The 27,152-nt window shown below is 39.6% G+C and overlaps 1 protein-coding gene across 6 annotated transcripts in view; it reads right to left on the reverse strand.

The window, feature by feature from the left end:
• INSC (INSC spindle orientation adaptor protein) overlaps positions 1-27,152 on the reverse strand; it is a 149,631-nt gene that overhangs the window by 112,263 nt on the left and 10,216 nt on the right. The window contains exon 1 of one of the 6 annotated variants that reach the window (XM_052811694.1): positions 1,302-1,381. The exons of the other annotated variants lie outside the window; for them this stretch is intronic. The gene's annotated coding sequence lies outside the window, so the exon portion shown is untranslated. Of the gene's footprint in view, positions 1-1,301; positions 1,382-27,152 lie in introns of those variants that run through there. 6 annotated transcript variants of the gene reach the window in all.

Raw genomic sequence — 27,152 nt, forward strand, 5'->3', positions numbered from 1 at the left:
TCTAATGTAGCTATTCATGCAAACTGAAGCCTGTGCTACTTCTTGTGTTCTGCGTTTTTCTCATCTTAGCCTTACTGTACACAGCTATACCTTAGAAAGTACCTTAGAAATACACAGGGCGGTGGGGGTGGGGCAGAAGAGGAGAAACAGATAAAGATCTATCTCAGTTCAGATAGATCATCCTGAAAATTACTGACAGGGGACATTACTTCGTAGATGTTAAGATAGCACAAGTAGTGCAACATTGCCAACTGCAAATACCAGGGTGGGGGGCTGTGAGGTGGAAATCTGAAGCCAGATCCATGCATTTGCATACAGAGTTTGATTCCTTCACGCACCTTCTGGTTTTAGAGTCTTCAGCATACCCTCCTTGAGCATATACAATTTTTTCTTTATGATAACTACAACACAAAAGTCTGCTTTTCACAAAAATCTGCTTTTAAAGCAAGAGATGTTGGATTGCTCATTCCATTTCTTTATTTTAGCAAGCGGATCATACGGAAACACACTAACTAGAATATCTGCAATGCAACCAGAAGATCTGATTGCATTGAGAGGGGACACATAGACCCATGTTACCCAGGTAATCCAGCTTTCTCCATGACACAGATTAGGAATGGAAGAGATCTGTCATTGCATGCACTACAGTTAGTCCTTTTGCCAAGTCATGAGTTTTCTTACAATGTATCTTTAGCAAATTTTCCCATTTAGATATAAAATCTCTAGAAAGATGGAGTTTACATCACCATGGACTACATTATGAAAATATTCAATATAAGAAGATAGAGAAGGGCATAACAGATTTTAAGGTTTCCTTTCCACCACCACCACCCCCCTTAAAATTATTTTCGGCAAAAAGCCACTGGACTAATCACTTAGTTGGCATCCTTTTTTAAAATCTTATCAGTGAAAGTCTTTAAAATCTCCCCTTCTGGAAGGTGCACACCTATTTATATAGATGGCAGTATTATGGGAGCAAACTGATTAGCGGTCATGTTTCTAGCAATTAGCATTTTAGAGGCAGTTTTGCTGGAAAAGAATTTGCTTTTGAGGTTCAGGAACTGAATAATAGGTGGCAAGTTGGTGCACTCCAGAGCTATATTTTATCTTTTATGTGATGCAGAACAATCACCATATAAAAATGTTTATTGGTTCTCAGAGCAGTATTAACGCAACTTGCTACCTTAAAATGCTGAGAGGTACAACTCCTCTGTATTTACACTTCCCTCGCTTTCTGACAGACTGCATAGTGCTTTCCTCCTCCCTTCTTAAAATAAACCAAACAGCCAATTTGACATCACCTGCACCAACAAAAGCCTCAATTTGAACACTCACAATAGGGGCAACCCTGCTGCTGGTCACGGCCTCTTGGTTTCAAAAGTATTTCTGAGGAAAGAAACAGATAAAGAGGCTTTAACCACCTGGTTTGCAGACCACCTCTCTTCACTGTGGATCACCCTGAGCCATGGCAGCGCCTGCATCGATGGCCCCTACGTGGTACGAGGCCTTTCTCTTCGGAGACACCCAGCTGCCATCAGGCCAAAGAACAACTCCCACTCCTTTTTTGTTGTTTTTTTTGTTTGTTTGTTTGTTTGTTTTTTCCTTTTTCTCCCCCCTGCTGCTTCCCACCTCAATATAAAGCAGCAATCAGGAACATACCAGCTATAAATTCAGTACCTCACAGGCATGGCTCCAAGCCCCCATCCCCCCCCAGGCTGCGAGGGGAGCCCCCAGCTGCTGCCCACTGGTTGGAACCAGTTCTAGCCGGCCCTGAGGTAAGCAAAAGCCCAGCAGCCGGACCCAGCCCAAACCCCACAGCCAGGGCAGCGGCCTCAGGGCTGAACTGAGGAGGGGTCTGCGGCCACCATGAGGGGAACTGCGAGGAGCCTGCGACCACCAGCAGGGGAACCGTGAGGAAACCATTGCCAGCACCACCTCAGCCCCCCAGGTCTCCCTGAAAATAAGGGCAGTGGAGGCCGGGTTGGGGGCTGCCCCACACTTCCCCCAACATCTGTATTAGAGGTCAGAGGTTTGCGTTGATTGGCAAGAAATCAATTCAAGTGAAATTCCCCTGCTTTGGTCCGATTTACCCTCGACACCATATGCAAACAACATCCAGTCTAAAGGATTTCATCTTGTCTCCTCAACAGGAGGTGGGATCTTGTGTCTTCCCAGTCTCCGTGGGGAGAACAGAAATAAAATGGCTGGTATTTCAACTCGCCTTTGTGTGGGGCGCAACAAAAAATAGATGGAGGAAATTTTTGCACCTTACCTTGTACAAGCCTGTACAAGTGTAGACCATGCTGCTCAGAAGAAATGCCTACAGAATATTATGATTTTGTTATTTGTTAACACGAGGCTTCTGAGTGCAATGAAATTACAGCAAAGACTCATTATTTCCCCTACAAGCATCAAAAAAATCCCAAAGGAGCTTAAAATGAAGAGATAAAAGAAAATCATCTCCCTATCCAGGCAGGAAAGAGAGAAACAGAAATTAAGTGATTTACCCAAAGTTAAACATGAGGCAAGTACAAATTGAAACCAAATATTCCAATGGTCAATACTGTAAATAAGTACATAGACAAGACAATAACATCGTATTTAACAACTTCAATGAAAGAAAAAGAATAAGGACCCACACAAGTAACTCACTGCAAGGAAAGATGACAATAATATCTTTACACATCTCTGTCTACAACCCATTTTCTGTAATGAAAAGATTTCATCTTACTTAATATCCATTCCAGTTCATCAGACAGGCAGTCTGAAAGGCATCTTTACTTACATTGATATTCCTCTAAACAACAAAAAAAATCTGACATTTTAACAGAGATGAGCAAAACAATATTATTAATTCAGGTCACAGCCTACACTAGCCAAGTTTCTATCGGAGTATCACAAGGCATTACACGGTAAACAGTGGTGGTATTTTCACAATATTTGCCAGCAGCCATTAAGTTTTTCATTTTCCAGAGTTAATATCCAATTGCTCTTTTTTGTCATAACTCTGAAAACCTTAAAACCAGCTTTAGACCACTACAGATAAACACACATTTACCTAAAAGTTAACACAAACACAAAAGGACAAGAATAGCTCTTAGTCATTGAACCACCTCTCTATTTGAATTACTGATAAACTGGCTACTTCTATCACTAAAATTTATCTTTTTTTTTCCCTTTCCTCTACATATTGGGAAAAGAAAGAAACGGACATCAGAAAGCTATAGAAAAGTTAAAATGGAAGAAAGTAAATGGGAGATGTTAAAGTTATTGCCTGCTAATAAGGTATCTCAAGAGAACACAAGAACAGGAGATCCAATTTAGTGACAAGCATGCAAGATGAGCCAACACAAACCAAGGAACATGTAAAGCAACTGTGGTTAAGCTATGTACTTTCAAGGATCCCAGCTCTCTGAACAGTGATTCTCCTCCACTAGGCTATCTTCATGCTAATTACAGTCTCTACCTTTAAGCATGTCTTTTCTAGATAGAGACAATTGCAGTAGACAAACACAAACTTCTTCCTACAAGCCGAACAAAAAAATAAAATAAAATCAGAGTGTACTTGTGAAATTACCAACACACACACACACAAAAAAAGAACATTTGAGCCTACAGCAACATTTGAGTGTTGTTTCTATTTCTTGCTTTTTTCCTTTAATAACTCCAGTTAACACTTGCAGACAGCCTGCCAGCAGAACTATGTTGCCTAGTCATTAGAATTCTACATAAAGGTCAAGTAATAAAGCAGCAGTGGACTTTTTCTCTTTTTAAGGAGAAAATACTGCATTTATATTTTTGAACCACTGCCAAAGAATATCCAGTCATCAGACATTTTCTTCTCCCTCTGTCCTTTGCACAAAACAACATGAAGGAGCCAAAAAGCTGTAATAACAATGCAGATAGGGAATCCCCAGCAGGACTTGAGGCAGAACCCCCCTGTAGGATCACTCCCATACTCAGTGTCTCAGGGGCAGGTGGCCCATGACCAGAGCACATCCAGAAATCCCTAGCAAATCTAAAGGCTCAGGGGCACTTTGCAGCCTGTACACATTAGATTAGATTTACACCAGAGATCAAGTTGTGTCTTGGGAACAGCATGGAGCAAGAAGCGCAAAGCCTACTAGTCAACATGCTGCACTCAGTCTTTGTGTGAAGAACACTCCTGAGCCTCTGGCTGCAGAGCTCTAGAAGGACAAGCGAAAACAGTTCAAATGGTATTATCTGATGTAATGGCACAGTTTTCATGGGGTTTTGTGGTTTGGGATTTTTGTTTGGTTTGGGTTTTTTGTTTGGTGGTTTACTTCAAGCCTGATGTTCCCCCCCCCCCCCCCACTTCATAGGCTGAAGTTCTAGTATGGAAGGGCCAAGGAGGAGAGCACAAGCAACAAAACAATAGGAAGAGACTCAAGGAGAGAAGCATTGTTTGTTAGCAAGTAAAGTTTGGATGTTGATGGATGTACATATGAAGAACTGCTACACCTGAGAGCTTATAACATTACTGATCCTGACAGAACAAAACCAGATGCCCTTCTCCAGAAACGTGTCCATCAGTGAAAAGTTTGCATGACTTAGGATTCAGTGCAAATGGGAAAGACAGACCCTCAGGGTTTGCCACTTACACTCTGTACAAGGACAAAAACATTAGTGTAGAGCAAAGAGGGCTTTGTGCGAGGCCTTTTGGTTTTTGTCTTTTGTTTAAAGCTCAGCTATGCTGTAGAGTCAACACAACATCCTCCATCAGCTTATAGCAATATTGAGTAATATACATCATAACTCTGTATTACACATTACCATTCCTACAAATATTGTAGCTCAGTAGACACCTGTGTAGCTTGATTTAAAAAGTGACTATCTACATGTCACAGTACTTTTACTTAGTAAAGCTCCAAATTTGGAAGGTATACAAGTTATAGCCTCTTATCTTCTTTTTCATTGATAACTCCCAGATACATAGCAAGTTACTGGAGTCCAGCAACTTCACAGCTATCAAGTGAACTACAGTAACTGACTGTGCTCCTCAGCTGATATTTGGTAACCTATTACACAAAGGAACTGACAGGCAAGTTTTGAGTACGCGATGAACTACTTCACAGTCTGTTCCAGGACGGCTGTATTATTTTTCTCATGATTTTCTAAAAAGTGATATCAAAAGTAGAGAAAAATTATCTTTTAAACAGTACAAGTCTCATTGCAGAAGAGGGCTAATGTTTTGATAAATATTTCTCATTATTATCATGAGGTCTAATAGTTTGTGATGGCACAAGTAGAGACACATACGCCAGAATTAGTTGGAAGTAAAGGTCCCAGAGCCAAGCTTTTCCTATTAGCAGCCAAATTCAATTAATTCCTAATCATTAGGCTTAGGAGTGCTCAGATTCCAGACTTTATTTTTCCTCCCCATAGAAAAACATAACTGTGACTTTGGGTTTTTTATCCACAATTTTGGCTTGAGCCTTGCAGTTATTTATGACTACGCCACAGAACTTGGTCATTAATACTTCACTGAAAGTCAAACAGACAGATAGACATTAGATTTGCATTTGGAAAGCAGTCTGTTCACTCCCTTCCAATGCAAGCCTGTGCACTACTAACCCTCCAGGCACATGAAATTGGTAAGACCAAGGAAATCTTTAAGTGTGAAAGCTCTCCCTGAACTTCCATTCCCAGAAATCTGGTGTTGACCATTTCAGGTGCAAATGCACCAAAACTTAGCAGAGGTCACAGAGCTGATCCACTGCCCTGAAAACTTCAGTCTTCAGGCTTGTTTCTGTTATTACCTGTGATACGTGGGCTGTGGAGCAGACCATCTCCCATTTGCAAGAGTAGCCAAGTAAACTCCAAATCTCTCCAAAGAGCTCATTTTGCTATTAAAATACCAGTATTTCCCATCTATCATCTCTAGAGAGAATTTAATGTTTAAGAGTTTCATACATCTCCATTTTTCATGATCAGCCTCAGAAAACTCTGCTCATCTCTAAATACCCATCATCTCCCAATATTGCTAATGCAGCCAAAGCCAATAATCAGCCTCAGCAAGAGAACAGACAGGTACCTAACCCCTCATGGGGAAAGAGTATATATTCCACCTGCAAATATAGCTTCCATTATTTTCAGGGTACCTAAGCTTAGAGATGTTATCAACAATCCAACATTTACATCAACTGGATCCAAAGAACTGCCTGTGCCAATTACACTTATGTTATACCAGTAAATACCTGAGGGCCAGGCATATCAAATAACTTGCTAGGTATTGCCAATACCCATCTACCGATGTGCCAGTACCTTAACATCCAAGAGGAGGAAGAATCTGCCATTTGAGCAGTCAGGGAGACAGTCTGCCCCACCAGCAGTAGAGACTGCACATAAGTTCTTCTTTAGATACGTGTTATCTGGACAAGACTCAACACAGAGGTTTCAGGGGAACAGCCCATGACCTCTCAGTCAGTGCTCAGGTGAAACAGTAGGATTCCTGAAGCCACATACCATCTGTATTCATTACCACAACTTGAATGTCACATAGGTAACTTGAAGCTTGGTACATGGGCCAGCTTTCGTAGCTACTGTCAATACAGACCTCAGTGAAAAACTGTCCCCAAAAGCAGAATCAATACTTGTACAGAAGTCCCCCAAACTGAAAAGTTTTTATTTCTTTAAAGATGGAGAGCTATGACCAGCAACATATACATGCAAGTTAAAAAGTGACATCCTTAAATTAGAGGAAAAAATTTAAATTACTGCAGTGGTAAATGTAAATCAGTTCTGAGACCCAGCCACCTAATTGTCCATTAAGATATCAAAAAACAGATTCTTCTTTTAATTTAATAGTCTTCTAAAAGAGAACCCAAGAAAATGCTAAGCATTACTCATGGTGGAACTACAGGACAGAGCTTTCGACTCATGACTCATCCAATAAAAGTGAAAGCAGTTCATAAGCAGATTCTGAAAAGTTTCAAAGCAGAAGATGAATTTACCTTTAAAAAAACCCAAACATTTCAGTAAAAAGTGGGGGGGGGGGAGCAGTTACAGGAAACATAGGGCAGTGGTTACAGCTAAGGAATGAAAATAAGGAAATCATCCTGCTTTCTACAACAAGGTTTGTCGCCAACTTCCTCCCAGCTACACAGCAAGTTATTTAACCTCTCCATACTCTGAAGTAATGGTGTATCAAATTCTTCTGCTCTCTTCAGTGCAGTGACAGATTACATTTGCAATAATGTTGGAGGCAGGGGCTTTTTCGTTTGTTTACAGCCCTTGAACCTCAAGTTGATTATTTCAAAATATCTGCCCAAATCTAATTCCAAGAATTGAAGAGTTCATACATGCGAGAGTGGAATGCCTAGTGCACAAAAAAAAAAGTTTAAAAAATATGAAATTGTTGACCAATGACAGGAGATGACTAAGAGGGGAATTCAGTAGGGAATAAACATGGAAAAATAGGTCAGGAACCTTAACATCCTAGAACACCTAAAAGATTAGAAGAATGAAACAGAGCAAAGTCAAAACTCAGAAGTGAAATTCTTTTTTTGTAAAACACGTACCACTTGTTCCCACAAAGTCACTGTGACTCAAAATCAGAAGCCAAACTTTCAATGACATCCTAAGAGGAGGCATGCAATACAGGTAGCAACTGTCTTGAGGTGCAAGACTTGATTTACAGATAATTTTAATTATGTAACTTTGATAGTTTGCATTACCCATAAGAATGTTCCTTTTTGAAGTTTACTGAGGTCCCTTCAGCCTCAACCATTCTGTGACTGTGTGATACCAGCTTCTAACTGAAGACCAACCTATTCCAGGATAACAGGGACCTGAATGGAAGAACTAGATGGGCCAGGAGTAGTCAATGAGAAGGACAGATGCATTAAAGCACCTAACAGCCCTGCCACTGACTTCAGTGGTGAAATACGCCAAAAACGTATTGTACATTTAGGAGTTAAGATTGACTGGGACCTTTCTAAAATTACATATACAAAATAGCAACTTCTGCAAATAATTATCAGGTCATATACCCATAAAAGTCAAGAAAAGATATTTTATTACCTGCTCATCTTATTTACGGAATAGAGCCAATATCAGTCAGCACAAGTAGCTGCTTGCAAGCAAGAAGGCTTCAATCAGTAAGGAAGGGAGGTAATTAAAATGAGGGAAATCCAAAACACAGTTATACCTACCAATCATGTCATCTAAATTGTACTATTTTATTCATTAAAAATAAAGCTTTGAAACAAAGATGCCATATTTTATGCAAGTTCTTGATTACCTTTCTGCCGAGGGAGCGTGTAATTTACAAGAAAGAGGACTTAAAGCTTTAAGTGCCTCTGACTTAATTCAGCTTGCTGTATTGATGGTCCCATTTAGATTATTCCATTTTAGGCCCTTCTAACGCATTAAAGGCATGACTTACTCACATCCATTTGGCTAATGATCCCCTACTGCTCTAAAGTAAATGACAGCTATTTACAGTAAATTATTCAATTAGATAGAGGGAAGTGCAGTATTCATTTTATATTGTTTGACACGGCAAAACAGAAGTGTGCAAGAAGGCAGGTAGGGCATTTTAATCTTTCAGAATCAATTGCTTAATCCACAGCAAGAGAATAAATACACTCCACAATACTTGTCAGCATCAGATTTTTATTGTAAACATTCTAAGAGAGACTGAAGTGTTGCAACTCCAGATAATACAATTCTGCCCACTTCAGAAGTAAGTCATCATACAATGCAAGGAATGCTAGTAACCAGCGTCTTATAGAACTGCTTTATTTTAAGCATAATTTCAAGTAACACAAAGTGACTTCCTTTTTTGAAAACACATGCTAGCAGAGCACCAAGTTTCCATTTAAAAAAAAAAAAAACCACCCAAAAAGCACTAGGCATAAGCAATTCTGAATCCCATTTATTTGTAATGGGATTTATACTACTAAGTGCCTACCTCACTTTCAGAAACAGGACTGAGTCTCCCAAGACATTTGGATAGTGGGGTATTTTTAATTCATGAAATCCCAGGAAAGGGCAGCTCAGCTGCCCTCACAAATTAAGAGGGGGATTTGGAAAAATAATCAAATAAAGGACAAGCTAGAGAAGTGCAGGTTGGGGCTAAAACATAGCCTAGAAGAAGGAAGAATGATCACACTGCAATAACTCAAAAATAGTCTTAGATTTGAAGACCTTTTCACACATTTTTCTATTGTTTTCCAGGTGCCGAAGAGTGTGCTTTCATGCATGAGCACACACACACACACACATTACAATCCCCACTGTATACATGCTAGTGTGGCCACCACACCTGGAAAAAGGCTGAATCCATGACTTTGATGTCCCCTGTCAAACCCCTGCCTCATAAAAGAGAAAATAAAGGGGAAGTTCTCCTTATTATGGGTACGAACACAAAGTCCAAGGTGCAGGTAAGGCTACTATGCATCCTGAGCCTGCCAGTGACCATGCTTTGCACAGTTCTCAGGCCTCCTAGCATTTAATACAGAGGGGAAGAAGGAAGAAGCAATTTGTCCGAGCCCTCCTGGCTAGCCCTGATTTTGAAGAATTTCTCTCTTCCACAAGCCCAGAGCACCTCAGAACAAGTGCTGAGCACCCCAAAGAGAAGAACACTTTCCTCTGGCTAACCTGCCAACACATTTAATTTTCTACAGGCAGAGGGCCAAGTTCAGCAAGCACAGCTCCCACTAAGTTTAATGGGAGTTGTGCTTGCCAATGCCAGCAAGTGAAGTTTGCTGGGGGACTGCAAGCAACACACTACAGAAAATACAACTGTAGCTAGCATCCCTATTCAAAGGATACATTTGAATGGACTACTTTTTTTTTTCTTACTATTCCAGTTCTTCTAAAGCTGCTGACACAATGAAAACCCTTTCTACTCTTAGTATGTATTCACTCACTTCCATGAGCAAGGATTCCAGACTGGCTGTTTGTAATGACTATTTCAGTCAGACCAGCTTACTGCAACTAGACTATTACGAATTTAACTGTCCTTTGGTGCCTATATACCCAAAAGTGCTGGCCAGGTTGTTCAGAAGACCTCCTACACACCTGGCTCCTGAATTCCTAAGGAAGGGCTGCATTTCAATGGCTCCAGAGTCTATTTTCTGCAATTTGATACTTACTGCTTATTTTGCTAGCTACTTTTCCCCTCTTATGAAAGATTTATTTTAATTTCTAGCTCTACCAGAACCAAATATATTAAGGTAATTTTAGTCCAGATTCTCAGTGGCTTTAAGCTATGGATGCTATGCCAATTTTTACTAGGCAGAGATTACTCCATTATTATTTACAGAAACTCAAAAATCCCCTCCCTTTGAAATACCTTTTGGAGGCTATAGTAATACATGTAATAGTAATAACAATTCTAGACCTTAGCAAGCAACACTTTGGTCTTTCAGTCTCCAGTGGTTATCTCTGCTTGGCCTACACCTCTTCATACAATGTCTTCCTTGTCCGCCCTCCTGCTCTCAGACTAAACATACTTATATCTGCTGACATTCCCTCCAGCGCGCAAGGAAGCGGCTCAGAATTACATTCTTTAAACATGCAATGATCCTCTGAAACATTCCACAGTTAATTTTCACTGAAAAATTACCTGCCTGAAAGGCACCAAGTTAAACCAGATGGCAAGCCAAATCCTTCATCTAGTAAGAAGTTAAGATTAGTGAAAACACTTAGAATGGCACTTGAAATCACCCAGGAAGCCCAAACTAAAAAAAAAAAAAAAAAAAGGACAGATGAAAAAAAACCTAGGGATAATGTGAATTTGGATCCACATTTTTAATAACTTCACAATAATAATTCACTAAAATAGAATTCTTTACACCAAATAATTAAAATCTATATTTTTCTAGTTCTGAAATCCCCCAGACAGCCAAACAGGAAAGTTCAGAGCAACTGAGACATTCAAGGTACCTTGCCAGTAAAGCTGCTACACATCATAGCTACACCGAGCAGTATTAAAAATGAAATATTGAGTGTACAAAATAGTATACATATTTCTGAACAGTTGTTCAGAATAGGCTGCTTAGAGTGGCAAAAGTTAGAAGACGCTGAAGTGGAGGATGCAGGAGTTGTCAATATTGCACTTCAGTTTTTCCCTAAGCTCTTCACAGGTAAGTTCTTCCTTCCCCAGGGTCAGGCTGTGATGGATGCATTAGCTGCCCACGCAGCTGTCGGGAGCATACCTCAGTGGGCCACTCACACCAGCAATGAGAGCACAGCCAAGTTGGCCTAAGAACGTGGCTAATACTGTTGCCAAGAAAATATAAGAGCAACTATTGGAAGGAATGACTTGGCCTAGGGTAAGTCACTTGACATCATCTCCTTTCAGATAGAACAGACAAGAATGTCAACTTGCAGCTCCCGTGTCCTCATCTCCACTTATTGCCAATCCCTGTTGTCCCAAGCAAGAGCCCTGTCCCTGTTGTGCACAAATTTCTCCAAAACAAGGACATTAACTGCTCCCAATGGACTTGATTTACAAGAATTATTTACAAAGCGCCCAAACATCCCTTGCCGAGAGGCAGACCACAGTAAAATTTTACCAAAACACAGTACAATTTCCCTCCACCTTACACAGGTGCACTGCATCTTCATTCACATTAAAATTAACAGACAGTACGAGTCAGGCACACACATCAGCTAGAAAATGGCACAATGATTACTTAGCCCAACCCTGCTCACATAACATCAAGCTTGCTTATTTTTTTGAGGCTTTTTTTTTCCTCAAAACCCTTGACATTGTTCTCTAGCTATGTTAATACTTAGGTAAATAAAAGAACAGGCAACATTTCCACATGAGATATTGAGTACACCACCCTATAATGGCCCCTCTCCCTAATTTCATAATTCATACATGTTTAGATTAAAAAAAGGTATACACAGAGTATTTTTAATAGAACCAAGCACAAGGTAGAATGATTCCCTGAGGCTTTGCAGGTCTCCCACAATGTCAGCAGCTGTTTAATACATCTCTGTAGAAGTGGAAGTCCAGCAAAATTTTTTTTTTTTTTTTTTTTTACATTTTCTTTCTTAGCAGCCAGAGGTCATCTTCTTCTCACAAGTCCTATGAATGCTCTCCTAAGTCATATATTTCAGAGCTAGAAGTGGGAGGAGGGAAATAAGAGCACTCAAACACACAAAGGATATAAGAAAACAGATACAAAAGAAAAATCTGCTCTATGGAGGCACTTGCACTGAAAAGGACTACGCCCTTGTCTGAAAAATAAGCAAAGAAGATGCACCATGAAAAAGTCTCATTGCATCCTGTGCTTCTAGCTTAGCACATCAGTCTGTGTTGGAGACAGTAAGTCCCTGGCATGGGGCAATGCTTCAGCAACAATGAGAGCACATTTCAGGCACAGTACTGTGTTATATTTTACTCATGCATCCTTCAACCAGACAATCCATGTTGGCTACATTTTTCTTTTGTAAATCAACATAATTAGGCTCTTTTAAAATTCCTCTTACTTTTCCTTCATTTAATGATTTCTCCAGAAGTGCTTAAAATTGAGGACATTGAGAACTAAATTACAAGATCTGGCATACGAAGACTCAAATTCCTATAAATAGATGAATATCCCATTTTCTGGAATTCTAATCAGCTTCTGCTTTTTATTTCATCCATATTAGATGGCAATCTCCAGAGCATTTTTATGACTGCTGAATATTCATTCCTGCTTTTTCCTTTAAAGGAAGCCTATTGATTAACTGATGTTGTAACTCACATAAAAGTGCAGGTCCCAGGAGAAAAAAAAATAAAGTGGATATAAAAGTACCAAAGTTTATACCTTATAAAGTAGAAGGATAACAGAATTTCAACAGCAAATCTCTTTCTACTTGAGAGGCAAGTGTAAAGCTCTGCACCTTACTGACTATACATTGGTGTCCAACAGCGCTGCACAGCATGGCCACAGTCTAACACTTCTAGAGAAATCCGGCTCCAACTTTTTATCTACCTCATGTTCACGGATGATCTACATTTTCTCAGGATGAGAGCCAATACCATGTTTATATTAAATTGCTACTTTGACTCAGGGCTAGCAAGAAGGGCCCTTTGCTGGTTAGCATGGGCACTTGGAGAAAGCAGGGAGGATGGAGCTTTGCGTGTAACAACACTCTCCAGTCTTCTCATTTTTCTCTCCCACTCTGCTGCCAGCAATTGCTCCTCTGACTTCTTCCCAGCTGTCAAATTCCCTCACCAGTGCTGCAATGGGACCAGCAGGAGCAGCATCCAGCTTGTGTCTACCCAGGTACCTCAGCGGCTGTGTCAGGGAGCTGAGCAGTACCAAGTCCCAGCTGAAGGCAGCACTGGGAGCCCTGTCCCATGCACAGATGTCAAAGCATACACTCACCTTTTCAGTTAGGAGTCCATGAAAATAGGAAATCAAACCAGACTTTCTTTTGTTCACATAGCCGTGTTCCTGCGAGCACCTTATATAAAAAGCAAGAGAGGAAAAGCTGCTACACAATACGCACCTAAAGTAACCTTACTTCAGCTGCGCTTTGGCAAAAAGCCTAGGCAGCAACAAGACTTTTCCCTTTAGCTAGCAAACAGATCCCATTTCCCTTTTTTCCAGGGCCCACATCCGTATATTCAACTATAGCTTTGGTATCAGCATTTATAGCTTTCATATGGTTACCATTTCTAAAGGAAACCACTTCCTCAGTATAGACACAGTTAGTATATTTTCTTATTTTCATGCTATTCTGGATTTGGCAGAATACTTGTAGAGTGTGGGAGAAAGGGAAGGAGAGACCGCAAGGGATAGAAATCAGACCTCGAAAAATCAAAGGTGTTTCTTAAGACACAATAGATCAAATACATAAAAATCACTACAAAATAATGTTTCAAGCTCACTTTCTGCCTTTCTTTTCTCAGTACAGCTATTGCAACCATTCAGATCTTTTCTGGTGGGATTTCATGTAAGTGTGTAAGTGTTGTGTGTAGAGGGACTAAAGCAGCCAGATCATCATCTCCACTGCTATTATTTGCCTAGGTGTATCTAGCTCTGCTTTCCTGGGGAGCACAGTGCCCTGGAGATAACAGTGAATTTGCTCACCTGCACTGTCTGGAATATGACACAACCATCAAAGCATCTGCAGAAAACGCCAAGTGGAATCTCTAGCACATCTACACCTTGATGTAGTATATCATGGTGGCTAGCTAACAGAAGTAGCAAAGGAAACCAAAGTCTCCAGCACAGGTTGGGTATTCTTCTACTTTATTTTCTTTCTGTTCTAAACAGCTTAGAAATAAGCCAACACTAAAGCCTGTTCCAACAGACAAGGAGTAAATTTGTCATTTCAATACTAAGTTTTGAAACAGCAGTTCCAGAATCCAACATACATGAACTCTTCAGGCTCTGAGAGAAAGACTAGCGTTAAATACCATGGCTTTTAAAGAAAATATAACCCCCATCCTCAGTTTGCCCTGGTATTAGTGGCTACAGTCTCCCAGGAGCAGGCTTTTGCCTACCCTAACAGTTTACAGGTCAATGCATTAAACTGATACTGATAAAGACACAAGTCCAAGAAACTCAAGAGCACACGTTTCAGTCTGCCACTGCTGTTTGCAGGGATTGACGTCAACCATTGCAGCTGCTTGCTCCATCACAAGATATCAGAATGATTTTTTTGACACATAATAAATACCGCCTTCAGAAAACAACCAGCCACCCATCCTGAAACATCTCACCTGGCCTGTAACAAGCAAGAGTCAGAAAAAATAAAATACCAAAAGGTCAGTCCACTATTGGTACAATCGATGCATTCAAACTCCCTTGCATTTGGGCTGAAAAGACATGTTTAAATCCTATACACAGTGTATGCTTGACAGTATAGTTCCTTTATATGAAGAAAGCTGACATTTGCAAATTACTCAGATCCTGATCTTTGAGAACAAGTCAACCTAGTTTTAATTCTTCCTGTGCTTGACTCTCTGAACAGGTTTGCTTTCCCAACTGCAGCTCCTGGGAAAGTATATAACCCAGCCAGCCCTCAAAGATTGTTCCCTACAGTATTTTCTAATGGTTTCTTTCTGATAACAGCAAAGATCTTACGTATATATTTTCTACCTGTTTAATCTGCCAGTGGTACTCCAGCTGTCTTCTGAAGACAGCTAACGATCAACAGGCCATTCGATGCCAGTGAACAATTTTTCAAATATTTTTTTTTCCTCCAAATGAAAGTAGATCTCATGAAGCAGATCTTGAAGAACAAAATCTCTCAAGGAATCAGATCAGATTCAAGGGATCAGATTTTCAAATAAAGAAAACATAACAAAAAGAATCAGGTATCTTTTATAAGTTTGATGAACACTCATTTTCTGGGTCAAATATACAGATTCCAGGATAACCCAGAGCACACATCTGACATATGAATTGGAAAATTACTTTTCTGAAGCAAAATATAGTGTTGTAATATGGATTAGTTAGGAACATAACCTATGGTGAATCAACACCTTCTGTTTTACTGGAGGACAGCATGGATTCCAACAAGAGTTGGTAATCATGGAGCAGTGCCAGGTTACACCAGCTGATATTATGGCTCACTCCCCTTGCCATAGAGAGCTAGAATCTAAGAATACTATGTTATGGCCCAGGTTTATTAATGTGCATTTCCAGCTATTGTACATTCTCTGAAATTTTTTATACTCTGTCCTGAAGTAGTCAATGAACTAGAATTCAGCATATGCAATGCAACAAAGCCATCCCTGGGTAAACGCAGCATCTCTGGGTACCACTTCCCCACACAGAAAACTCAGTTGTAAATGCTACACTTCCTTTCCCCCATACGTTGGTCTTACCTTGCAGTATAGGACCAGTAAGTGGAAATGAAAAGCTAGTTTTCTGTAGGATAAGGGCACAGGCTGAAACTGTATGATTCAGAAAGTCCTCTTCAGGATATATAGTTTGAATTTTGTAAATACTAAGAATTTATCAGCAGTGAGCTTGTTAAAAAAAATCATTTGTGTTGTCACTATTAACTAGTGTATATGAAGAATAATTTTTAAATCAAAATAACTTGAAGAGATGTCACATAAAGCAGAAAAATATTTAGCTGCTCTTCCAAAAGTTTTGCAACTTTATCCACTATTTTTAGGAACTATTTACTGTGAGCTGTGTGTTACAAAGAACCATGGTCACACAAAACACCCAACTAATGAATCAATTGACATTTCATGATTAGTAAAACACCATATTAATCACTACCAGAATTAAAATAGCCTGACTTAAAGAAAATGAGAAAGAGATATCATTATCACTATGAATGAAGGCAACATTCATTTCCAGTCAAAGACTGAGATTTTGGTTCTGGTGTTCCCCTCATCTTGTAACAGTTACAAGCATGTATAAGCCCATGAAATTTAAAAGTAGTCAGATGACCCAAAAGGTACCTTTCCCTTTAAAAGCACAAACTGTTCCTTTGGATTATATGACACAGAAATGCTCACATTAAGGCTTAAAAGTAGTTTTCAAAACTATAAATCAAGAACAACGAAGAAGCCAGCATACTAATGCAATATAGATGTAAAGTTCAATTTGTTTTTCACAGCATAGTAGCACAGCTTAGTACTTAAACGTGGCATTTACTTTTCCGTCTTTTAATCCACCCTAATAAACAAGCAGGCATTTATCCTACAAGCCACTTTTTCAAGCTATCTATAGGACTGTTGAGTGCATTTCTGCCCACTGCAGGCTTGCAGAGTGGAGAGCAGGAGAGTAGTAAATGCTTTAGCCCTGCATGGGCACATTGCATCTCTATACTAACTACATAAAGCACATACTTCTCCTAAAAAAAAAAAAACAAAAAACAAAAAAAACAAAAACCTACATACTGCCCAAGAGATTGCTGCATCTTCCATGTGCTCCTTCTTCAGTAACCTGAACAAAGACAAACTAGCAAAACTAAGGCCAAAGAATTGCTCCAACAGACATTTACCATAATTGAATTAATAGGCTTACCAGGAAGGGGATGAATGGTGCACAGCCCTACTTATTTTACTGCTCTTGTGAACACTAGCCTGCCTACCAGTTTGGATACCACTGGAATATCAGATACTATTAAACCAAAGGCTTGGCCAGCAGTTGACATAATGCTGAAAGTAGACTCAATTCCTTCTACTTCCACTGGAGCAAGGAACGAAAGCTGAGATCATGTTTTGTTACCAAAATGGAATTTTTAGAAGAGAAATGAAGGGGCCAATTCAGCCCTTTTGAAAATCTATGCAACCTCAAAATAATAGTCAGGTCTGTGATGGGATTGAGGCAACTGGTATCATATTTTGGGGCAACTTATTGGGTATGCTTTTGGAGTTACAAGTTTACATCCATCTGGCTGGAGGAACAGCAGTCATTTCCAAGAGATCAGCATTTAATTGTTAAAAAGGTTTGGGGGTTTTTTTTGGTTTTGGGTGTGTGGGGGGTTGTTTTGGTTTTGTTTTTTTTTAAATAAAATTCTTTCTGAAATCATATCCTCTTTGGTTTTTTCCTTGGCCCAGTTTTCAGTACTGGAAACTCCTACAGTTCATCTCTCTCAGACAGACTCATTAGCTGGGAAGACAGAGTACCTAAAGCTGGAACAAGACTCCTTCCTCTGCCTGAATAGTTTCCCTCTGCACTGAAAAACTGCTGCATTCTCCCTCCTTTCAGGCCAAAGGATGCCCTCAATCAATGTGTAAAAATCTGTTTTAGAAGAAGAACAGGAAACCCGCTAGCTATGGCAGTGCAAACTGGGCAAGTACAGTCCAGCTCCTGCTGCCTGAGTCATGACAGCTCTCCCAGCCTTAGTTCGGCTTTCTTCTCATCAGCCAAAAGGAACATATGTTGCTCTATGCTGAAAAGTCATTTGATGGTTCTTAGCATTTAATTTGGCTAGTTTATGCTAACAACTAACACCTTTTGAAAAATTCATTGCATACAGTATTTGTCATCCAGCCTCCCAATTCCTTCTTCAATAATATATAAAAACAGCACGAAGAAACTTTACAAAAGAGAAGGGTATCACCACCAAAGAGACACGGAGGGGCGTATAATGCAATCATGAAACATAAGCAGAATCAAGCTCAATAGCACTCATTTTCTAGTATAACTAATACATCATTTATGACCATTCACTGTTAGCTGTGAGTTCTTACCTGAGCACATTTTGTTTCAGAGGAAAAGCATAAGCTCAGCTGTTGCCTTCATGCTAAGTGCAAATACAACTCTCAAACTCACCTCTTTTTTGCAGGCTGGAATACAAATAATTCCTTCTCTGCAATGACTTATTTGACAAAATTGCAATTCTCTCTATGGACAGCCTCAAAGCTCTGGAAGAGGAGTATTTTCTGTTGGTTTAAATTTTGTGGGGTTTGGGAGGGGTTTTTTGTTTGTTTGTTATCCCTAAGCTCTTTAAACTTGTTTGCATACCTAATAGCAAGAGAACGTAGAATCTTAAATATTATAAAAAACAGTAAACTCTTTCAAACACAGAAACAAGCAAGAACAACCAAAAGGGAAATAGCATACCTACGATACGTAATTTAAGGAAAAGCTGCAAATCTAAAGAAATTCTTGCTTTAACTTACACTGCTTAATGTGCAAAGATACCCAGGGTTTCAGTCCTGCCAGGATCCCAATCCAGCAAAGTACTTAAAGATGTTCATAGGAACCAAAATGAAAAACCTCACATGTTTAAAACCTGACACCCGCTTAAGTGCTTTGCTACATTAGGGCCAGCAACCTCAGCACTTCTCAGCTAAACTGCTTGTGAATCTTCACTGAAATTAGTTGCATTGTCCTTCAGCGCTTGCCTTTAACCTCTCCAAACACCCCATGGTTTGGAGCATGGGCCACCTGAGGCTTGCCTCACCACAGCTGCTGTTTCTCCATTAAAATGCATGGAGTAAAAAGTGGTTTCTAAGCCTTTGACATAGCTCTTGAAGAAATTAAAGAGAAACCTGGTACAGAAACTTTCAGTAAGAACAATGCTGAAACGAACATGCCCCCCACGCAATTGCTTAGACTCAAAACATTTTTTTTAATGCCTTGTAGGGAATGGCTGCACAGCACACCTACCTTAAGGGCTCTTTGGAAGCAGCTGCCCCTGGTAGTTCATTTGGAAGCAACACACTTTTCTGGACAGACATGATTTTCTGGTTAGAGCACCAGTCCGGTTCTGTCCCTGGTTCTCATGGAGCCCAGTGAGACACTTACACCCTGATTCAGCAAAATGCATGTATAGCCAGGAAGATATAGAGCATATGCCTAAGGCCAATTTATTGCATTAAGATTTGAGCATGTTCTTTATCAAATAAAGCAAGTTTCTGCTTTGTTGGACTAAAGGCTTATTTTATATTCTACCAAAAAAAAATTTAAACAGCAGAGGGCTATTCTTCCCTTTCACCTGCCTATTTAGTTGATCAGCTCAACCGAAATGAAACTTCCTTGGGTTGCCCCTTCGTATTTAGCACAGTGGAATGGTTTTCAATACAGGTTTCTCAGCGCTGTTATGTGGTCCACCTTCACGGTGAGTGTATGCATTAGGATCTTTAGTAGTGCTTATTTATGAAGTAAGTCCTTAAAGACATTAGGGCTTGGGGGTTTACTTGGGAGGGTGGGGGTGGGGGAAGAAGTTTATATGAAGAAGTCGAGAAGAAAACTACAGCATCTGAAAGTTTTGGTTTCCCCTGAAGCTCCAAGAAGGAAATAACTGCAGTGTATTATCTAGGAAGGAGCTGCGGCAGAGCAGATGCGGAAGTCTGCTTCCCCTGAGTTGCCTCAACACAGTTATGCTTTTGACATGGTGTCACTTGGACACAAGCTAGTGGTCCAGCCCTCCAATGACTCTAGATTAGAAATAATCACATTCCTCCCATCATTTCTTGCTTTATACTATTCCTTCATCTTCCAGTAGCCTCAACAAATCTAGGTCCTGGTTACCAGATTTGACAGGTATACAGGACACACTCAGAAACCTGTATTTTCTGGACTGGATGGAAACTCATCAAGTTCAAAATTTTAATAGGTCTGAGAAAAAATTTCAGTCTATGTTATCCTCCATTGTGTGAACATAACTCTCAGTTAAAGACCATTAGGGTAAATTGAATAACTCCAAGATGTGAAAATTTGGCCAACACGGGGGTTTTTTTAGACAAATTAAATATAGACAGATTGTAGTTGGCAATCTATTTCAAATGATACAATATGAGACACAGCAATATGCTGTACAGACTTCCACAGCTTTCGTACTAGAAACACAATGCGTAGCAACCAAGTCTTTAGATGTGTGTTGCAATGAAGAAATAGTACCAAAGACACACAGTTGTAGGCAAGTGATGGTCTTGCAAACGACAACATAGATTCATGCAGAAAAAACAGCACATGAGTGGAGAGGATCTTGTGAATAAGAAGTTGAACATGGGACAATGATATCACAACTCACAAACTTAGATACAAATTAGTTTATGGTTTAGAAAAAAAGAACAACAAGGGATGGCAAATTGAGGCTGCTTTTAGTTATATGCAATTTTGTCTCATTCTTCACCAATACCCTGACAAGTCTCTGCACATGCTGTCCTTTACGGTAACAAGGGACAATGCAAGGGCTACACATCTGTCGGGAGAACAATGTTTTAACACATGAATGAGGTGTCAGCACACTGTGGGGATGATGCAGCATGGGTGGCTGACAAGCATCTGCCTTTTCATCGTTCAGCCTCTGATCCCCTGAAATATTATCCTCTACAGAAATTATTTGCACAAATGGGTGTTTTGAACATCAGATGTAGAAAGCCAGGGTACTAGGAAAAAAACCAACATATGGAAGTATATAAGATTGTCTCCCTCTCTTCAAATAAAAAAAAAGAAAAAATAAAATAAATCAGGTTAGCATAAGCCTTGCCTGCATACACGAGTATGTCTCTGACATCGGCTCACTGAGACACACCACCAAAAAGTCCCAGGTTCTAGTAGCGACCCACCACACCTACTCATCTTTATCCTGTAACAAAAATCCAAAACCCACACAGGACTAAGTTCCCCATGTATAAAGCAGGAGTTCATTGTGCACAGAACTTTTGAAGAATCCTTCTGTTAATCTGGGATCCCCCAACACACAATAAGCCTATTAATACACGAAACATCCCAATATTTTTCGTTACGTGCCACGTATCAGTAATACTGGAAATCCAAGTGTAGCTCTATCATACATACAGTAGCTCCAGCACTTTGAAAGCGAAGCATATTTACTGCAGAAATACAGTCACAGTACTTAAAATGCAAGTAGTCCAATACTTTCTGGGTGCTTCAAACTTACTGCAAGTGCATGTAACAGCATGAGTATATGTATTTGGCCAAGAAATCCCAGACTGGCATATATTAATCTCATTTAACTACCCAACAAGAAATGTCTTCTTTCATATATCACTAGAAAGCACAGATCCTTCAAACGAGGGACAGCGTTTCCACTGTAGCAACCAGCACTGCAATGCTCAAAGAGAACTTCATCCCACGCTCACATCCCCAAGGAGTGATAAGGGCTATCCAGAATAAGTACAATGGTCCACTATTGTGAACCTTATTTATCAAGTGAACCTACTGACTTCTTGTCAGTACAAGCGCTTCTTTTCATCACCAGAGGTTTGTCAGACCAGAGAATACTATTGTGATACCGCAACACTAAAAACACCATACCTTGCATTTGATCTAATTATGCTATTGCCTACAATTTCTAGTGGCACTTCAAAGTCTGGACTTTACTCTTCTGCAATAGCACTATAATAAACTACAGCTACATACAGTGAGGCCTAACAGTTTTTATAGCAGTATCTTAAGCTTTCTTTTAGCAATACCCTTTTTTTCCATGTCATAAACAAGGACTGCAGTATATCAATATTGATCAGCACTGAATTATGACAGATTCCTGTCAACAGAGCTGACTTGCGTTGAAGTTTGGCCAACTGCTCAGCATTCAAGCAATTTCACTGAAATCCTTTTCTAAGATGCATCGCTTTTGTTACTTTGGACAAACCATAAACATCTCAAAAGTTGTCTCGCTGTTTGCTTATATTTTAATGTATTAGTGTAGTGGTTTTGATCCATTTGCACAGTATTTGAGGGCAATGTTACAAAATCAAGCTCACAGTCCGAGGAGGGACTGCACGCAGCTACCATTGAATCAGAGCCGCGATGAGAGCCACGTCTAGCTTCCTTTTGTTTCAAAGGGGTATGAGAATGGGCAAAGCTACTTCTTTGGCTAGATAGAGGTAGCTCCCCCTCTTGCTTAGCAGGCTTCATAAACAGCAAGTAGGAGGCAGAGGGGGCTTTGTTCATTCCATGCACGCTGTGTACTTGTACAGAAAGGCAATAACTGATTTTATTGGTAACACCTTGGAGGTTTCTGGCCTCCCTGGTACCACACTCCCCTTCTCAGACAAGAAAGCTTACTGTAAAACTGATACACCAGACACTTTTATGCTAAGTTTATCAAGCATAAAGCCTTTCAGATGGCTCTAAGAGAGCTTTTAAGAATCCAAGAGATTAAAGAGATTACAGACATCTACAGAACTGAATCTTCTTTCACTCATTGTTAACAGATTTCTACTACACAACCTTTTCATCATTTTATCAATAATTTATCTATTAACTGGCCATCCAGTGAATTTTTATAAACATATTAAGAAACCTCTCCAAGTTTAACCACTTCTCATCTAAACATATATATCATTAACTGTATAAATGAATTTGCAGAGCAATTCATTTGCATCTCCCCCACTTTTCAAGGAATACAAAGCCACCATAAAATACAAGTTCTAAATTGTGTCCTGTTTTTCTCTCAATATTAGACGGACACACAGAGTACTAACACACTATTAAAACCACCACTGAGACAAAACAAAAAGTCAGTTCTTAAAAGTCCTACATAGGTGGCTGCCTTATTTGATTTATTGTAGCAGAAGCCACATAAAACACTGTGTGTGGTCTTTGGGAGAGGAGGTCTTCGGTAGTGGTGTTGCTGCAGGAAGGGGTTGCAGCCTCCCCTCCACCAGGCGAGACACAAGCATGAGCAAATCCACAGACTAGACCAGGACAAACATAAATAGATCATGAAAACATTACAGACATGGGAAAGACCCAAGACAGGCACATCCTGAACTCCAAAGAACTTTGAGGAAGAGACAAGACTTCCTATATTAGATGGGCTGCCAAACAGCGGTCACAGCCAGGCTTCAGGATTTTATTTCCCTGCTGCTTTTAGTCTCTTCTTCCCCAAATCATCACTATATTGTTCAACAATAAACACAGCTGATTCCACCCTTTATGCAGAATGAAGCAAGTGTTTACCAGCTGTCCCAAAGCCATGAAAGGCTCTGTTATGAAAGAACAAAAAGAGAAGCTGAAGTCTTTGGCCATCCCAGTACATCAAGCTATCAAAGTGTTTGAACATGGTTATTATTACATCTCTGTTAACATTAAAAAAATTAAACCAACAAACAGTGATCTTGTACTATATTTGTACAATAACCTATTAATCAACATCCCTATGCAAAGTTTGTCTCTTACTAAAAAAAAAAAAAATTAGCTTAACAGATTAGCTCTACAAGAGCAGAAAGTTGTCAAATTAAAGGCTGTACCGTAGTTCTCCTCAACATCTTTTGGCAAAAGAGAGATTGACATAACTTTTCAACATCCCTAGTTAATTCACTGGCAAAAGGCAGAAGAATTTATATGCCTCTTGTGTAAGGTTATGTTAAAATTGCATCTATTTTTGCAGCAGATCTTATGCATCCAAATCCATCTGTAAATATCTTTCCTCTTCCACAACACTGAAGCCACTGGGAACCCAGCACATCAGAGATCAGACAATGACGAAACCCCTGTCTTCCCACTTGCAGTGTGTCATATGCAGATTGTATATCGCCTGAAAAAATAAATAGCAAACCCCTGACAAAAAGGCAAGATCAGGATTAATTCTTGCTTTGCTTTTAGGTACCACATATTTGAGTTTGAACTCTACAAATTCCAGGAAGCCAAAGAGCAAATCAGAACAAACAAATACCGACACAGCACAGTTTTCCCAGGTCTGGCACTGCCAATCTGCTGGTTTAGCAGTTCCTGTAGGAAGTGGTCTGCTTGCACATCTGTTTTAATTTCAGCATTCGAGTCCATTGCCTACTTAGAAAAAGATATTGGGCCTTCTTGACTCCTGGATCCTGTTCTTATGTGTGCCTATGACTAAATGAGACTTTGGGTATTCACTAATTTATTTTTCCTACAATTTACATCATATTTACCTTCCTACACATACGTATAAAACACTTAAAGATTAATAGCTGGTCTAAAGTCTTCCTAGGAAGTGCATTACGGTATGTGCAATGAACCAAATTGTCTTTTCAGACACTTAGGAAGATTTGGCTCCATAAGAACAGTTACCACAGAAACCCCCAAAATACTTTTCCCTACACTTGCCACACCACACTATGTGATGTGCCACAGCCATTTCCTCTCTCTGAAGATGCGCATAATTGTGGCATGTTAGATAATGCAGTGAGCATGGAGAAATGGTAACTTTGGAAATGGAAAAATGATAGTTTGCACAGTAATTGCAAGCTATCATAAATGCCAGAGTCACTTAACCACAAGACAGAACAACAGCTGGCCCCAGTTTGAGGCAATTAAACTCTGCAGCAATCAAAATAAGAATAAAAAGCTTTCGTCACAAGTGTACTTTTTTGTTTTTACTGGAAATCATGAAGGAGCTCAGCCTCAATGAATCAGAGCTTGAGCCAAACTACAGGTCTCCCTCTGTGAAGACTCTGGTCTGTGCCCTTTGTGCTTTCTCTGGGCAGCTGGCACCAAGGAGAGGAACAGGCAGCAGCTCCCAATATTCTTTCCAAGAGTAGCAGCCAGGTCAAAGGGAGGCAGGCATTGCCTTACAGAGGCCTGGAGCTGTTACAGGGTTTGTCTGGCATTTAAGATATGATCTCATCTCCACTGATGGGCACTTTGTTTATGGAATCAAATCCATAACAAGTAATGAACAGATTGATTTGGCGCATAAAGTCACACTTCATTATTTCTCCAAAATCTAGAGTTATAGTTACTTATATTTAGTATATGTAATAACTAATAAAGCAATTGAGTTAATACAACCTGAAAGCTAAAAGAATACTTCTACAGCACCGTGATGGGTCAGTTCCCTCCTTCAAGCAGCATTATTCCCTCTTTAGCAATATTATTCCCTCTTTCACATTCCTGTCATTTTCTTCAAACCAATTACCCGTGCCCATTCCTTCAATTTATTTTGGAGGTGCCTAGGCTGGGGGGGTGGGGAGAAAAGCAAACTATTTTAAATTGAAAAAAGCTCTAGACAACTTGAATACATTTTTAACAAAGAAAACTTGAGGCAGCGTGAAAAACTCTTTACATATTATCCTTTTATGAGAACTTTTCTCCCCTACTAGTTCACCATTCTTATTATTCAAAAAAATGAGTTCTAGCTCCTTACTCTTTTTTCCCCCTTCTCCTCTCCTTTCTGACACACTGTATTTGCTTTCAAAAGGAATTGGGAATTTTGAGCCTTTTCTGTACCTGGTGCGCTAGCTGTTAGAGAGGCCTTTCATTAGGAGATTACATAAATGGTACTTGAAGCAATGCTGGTGCAAAACAATATTCTAAAGGAACAATTTATTCATGTGATAAGAATTGCCTCATTTATTTTCCATAGAATTAGATCTGATTAATGTTTCTATTTTCAAAGCCCATTAAACCGTAGTCTGCCTTTGGCAAATGGTACAGAGATTCACAGTGCTAAACAATGTTTTTGTTTTGTTTATAATGAGTTTTATTTACTATTATTTTGTGACATAGCTTCTTGTGCTCAGGTTTTGACAAAGGCAAATAAAATTCTGTTGAAAATAGAAACAAATAACAAGATTGACACAAATAATTCCATCTTCCTAGCTGTGTCCAAAAACTGTAAGATTCGAAAGAAAAGCTGAAATTCTCATACAATGTACCATTGGGTGCAAGAGCTGCCAACCAGGATCATAAAGGCAGAAACCACAAAGGAGGACTCCAGGTACAGGGAACCTGATTAATCCCAAACTGTTCTCCTGTCTGTCCTTTAGGCACAATTGCCAGCCTCTCCATGGAAATAGCTCTGAAATCTGCCACCAGGTGTTTGTGAAATAATTTCACTCTAGGAAAATACGTGGGTTTTAAGTACCTTGTTTAGATGGCATGTTTATCCATGGAAACCCCCAAGAAACTAAGAGAAGAAAAAGAATATTCTTATATCAAACAATATTATCTAGAACATGTCCTGTCACAAGGTCATTCTTCTGCACATAGGGGTTTTTTATGAGAGATGCAATGACAGAGCACTAGCTCTTGAGCTCTGGCACTGCTCTTGAGCACTACAGGGTAGGTACCTGCCATTCCCATTAAAAGCTACAATCAAAAGAGACAAAAATAGTGTTTATCTTATGCAGTTTGAGTAGGATCATTTTTAGAAAGGGATTTGTAGGAGTCTGAAGTCCTACAGTTTCTTGCACCTCTAGAACAGGGCTTTTGGTTTCCTTTTTTGTCTTAAAATAATTTCTTAAAGACAATTGAATTAAGCTACTTTGTAAAAGAAGTAAACTCTTCTCTTTTGTCTATTAGTACAGTAACAAAGTACACAATCCTTAGCACCCAGAGAGCATCCTTCCACCTTTGGCTTTAGTTTGGACAAGGAATTGTGCTGTAATGATAGTCTCCAATGTGACAAACAGCATGTTTCTGACAATCTTCATTGAACCTTATCTGGATTGTTATCATGCTCAGATCAGCATCAAAATTAAGATGGTGGTTCAATTTCCACCAATCATCATGAAGGGAGTACGGAAGATTCAGAAGCATTAGAAATTTAAATTATCAAATCGAGAGAGAAGTGACATCTGTCCTACCTATTTTGCATATTTGTCCTATTTTTTGTTTAAAACCAAAATGTAGCAGTGGCACGTCCACAACTATGACCAAACTGTTTTGCCATTTTTGTACCTTATTATAAACAAGCAACGCTAACAGGTTGGCAAAGGGCTTCATAGTAGTCCTGGCAATTTACAGCACACCCTCTCTCTGCTTTCACATCCGCAGAAAACAGTCCCCATGACGCTCAGAACAAAA

The sequence above is a fragment of the Harpia harpyja genome, chromosome 16 (genome assembly GCF_026419915.1).
Source record: "Harpia harpyja isolate bHarHar1 chromosome 16, bHarHar1 primary haplotype, whole genome shotgun sequence".
NCBI classification, from domain to species: Eukaryota; Metazoa; Chordata; class Aves; order Accipitriformes; family Accipitridae; genus Harpia; species Harpia harpyja.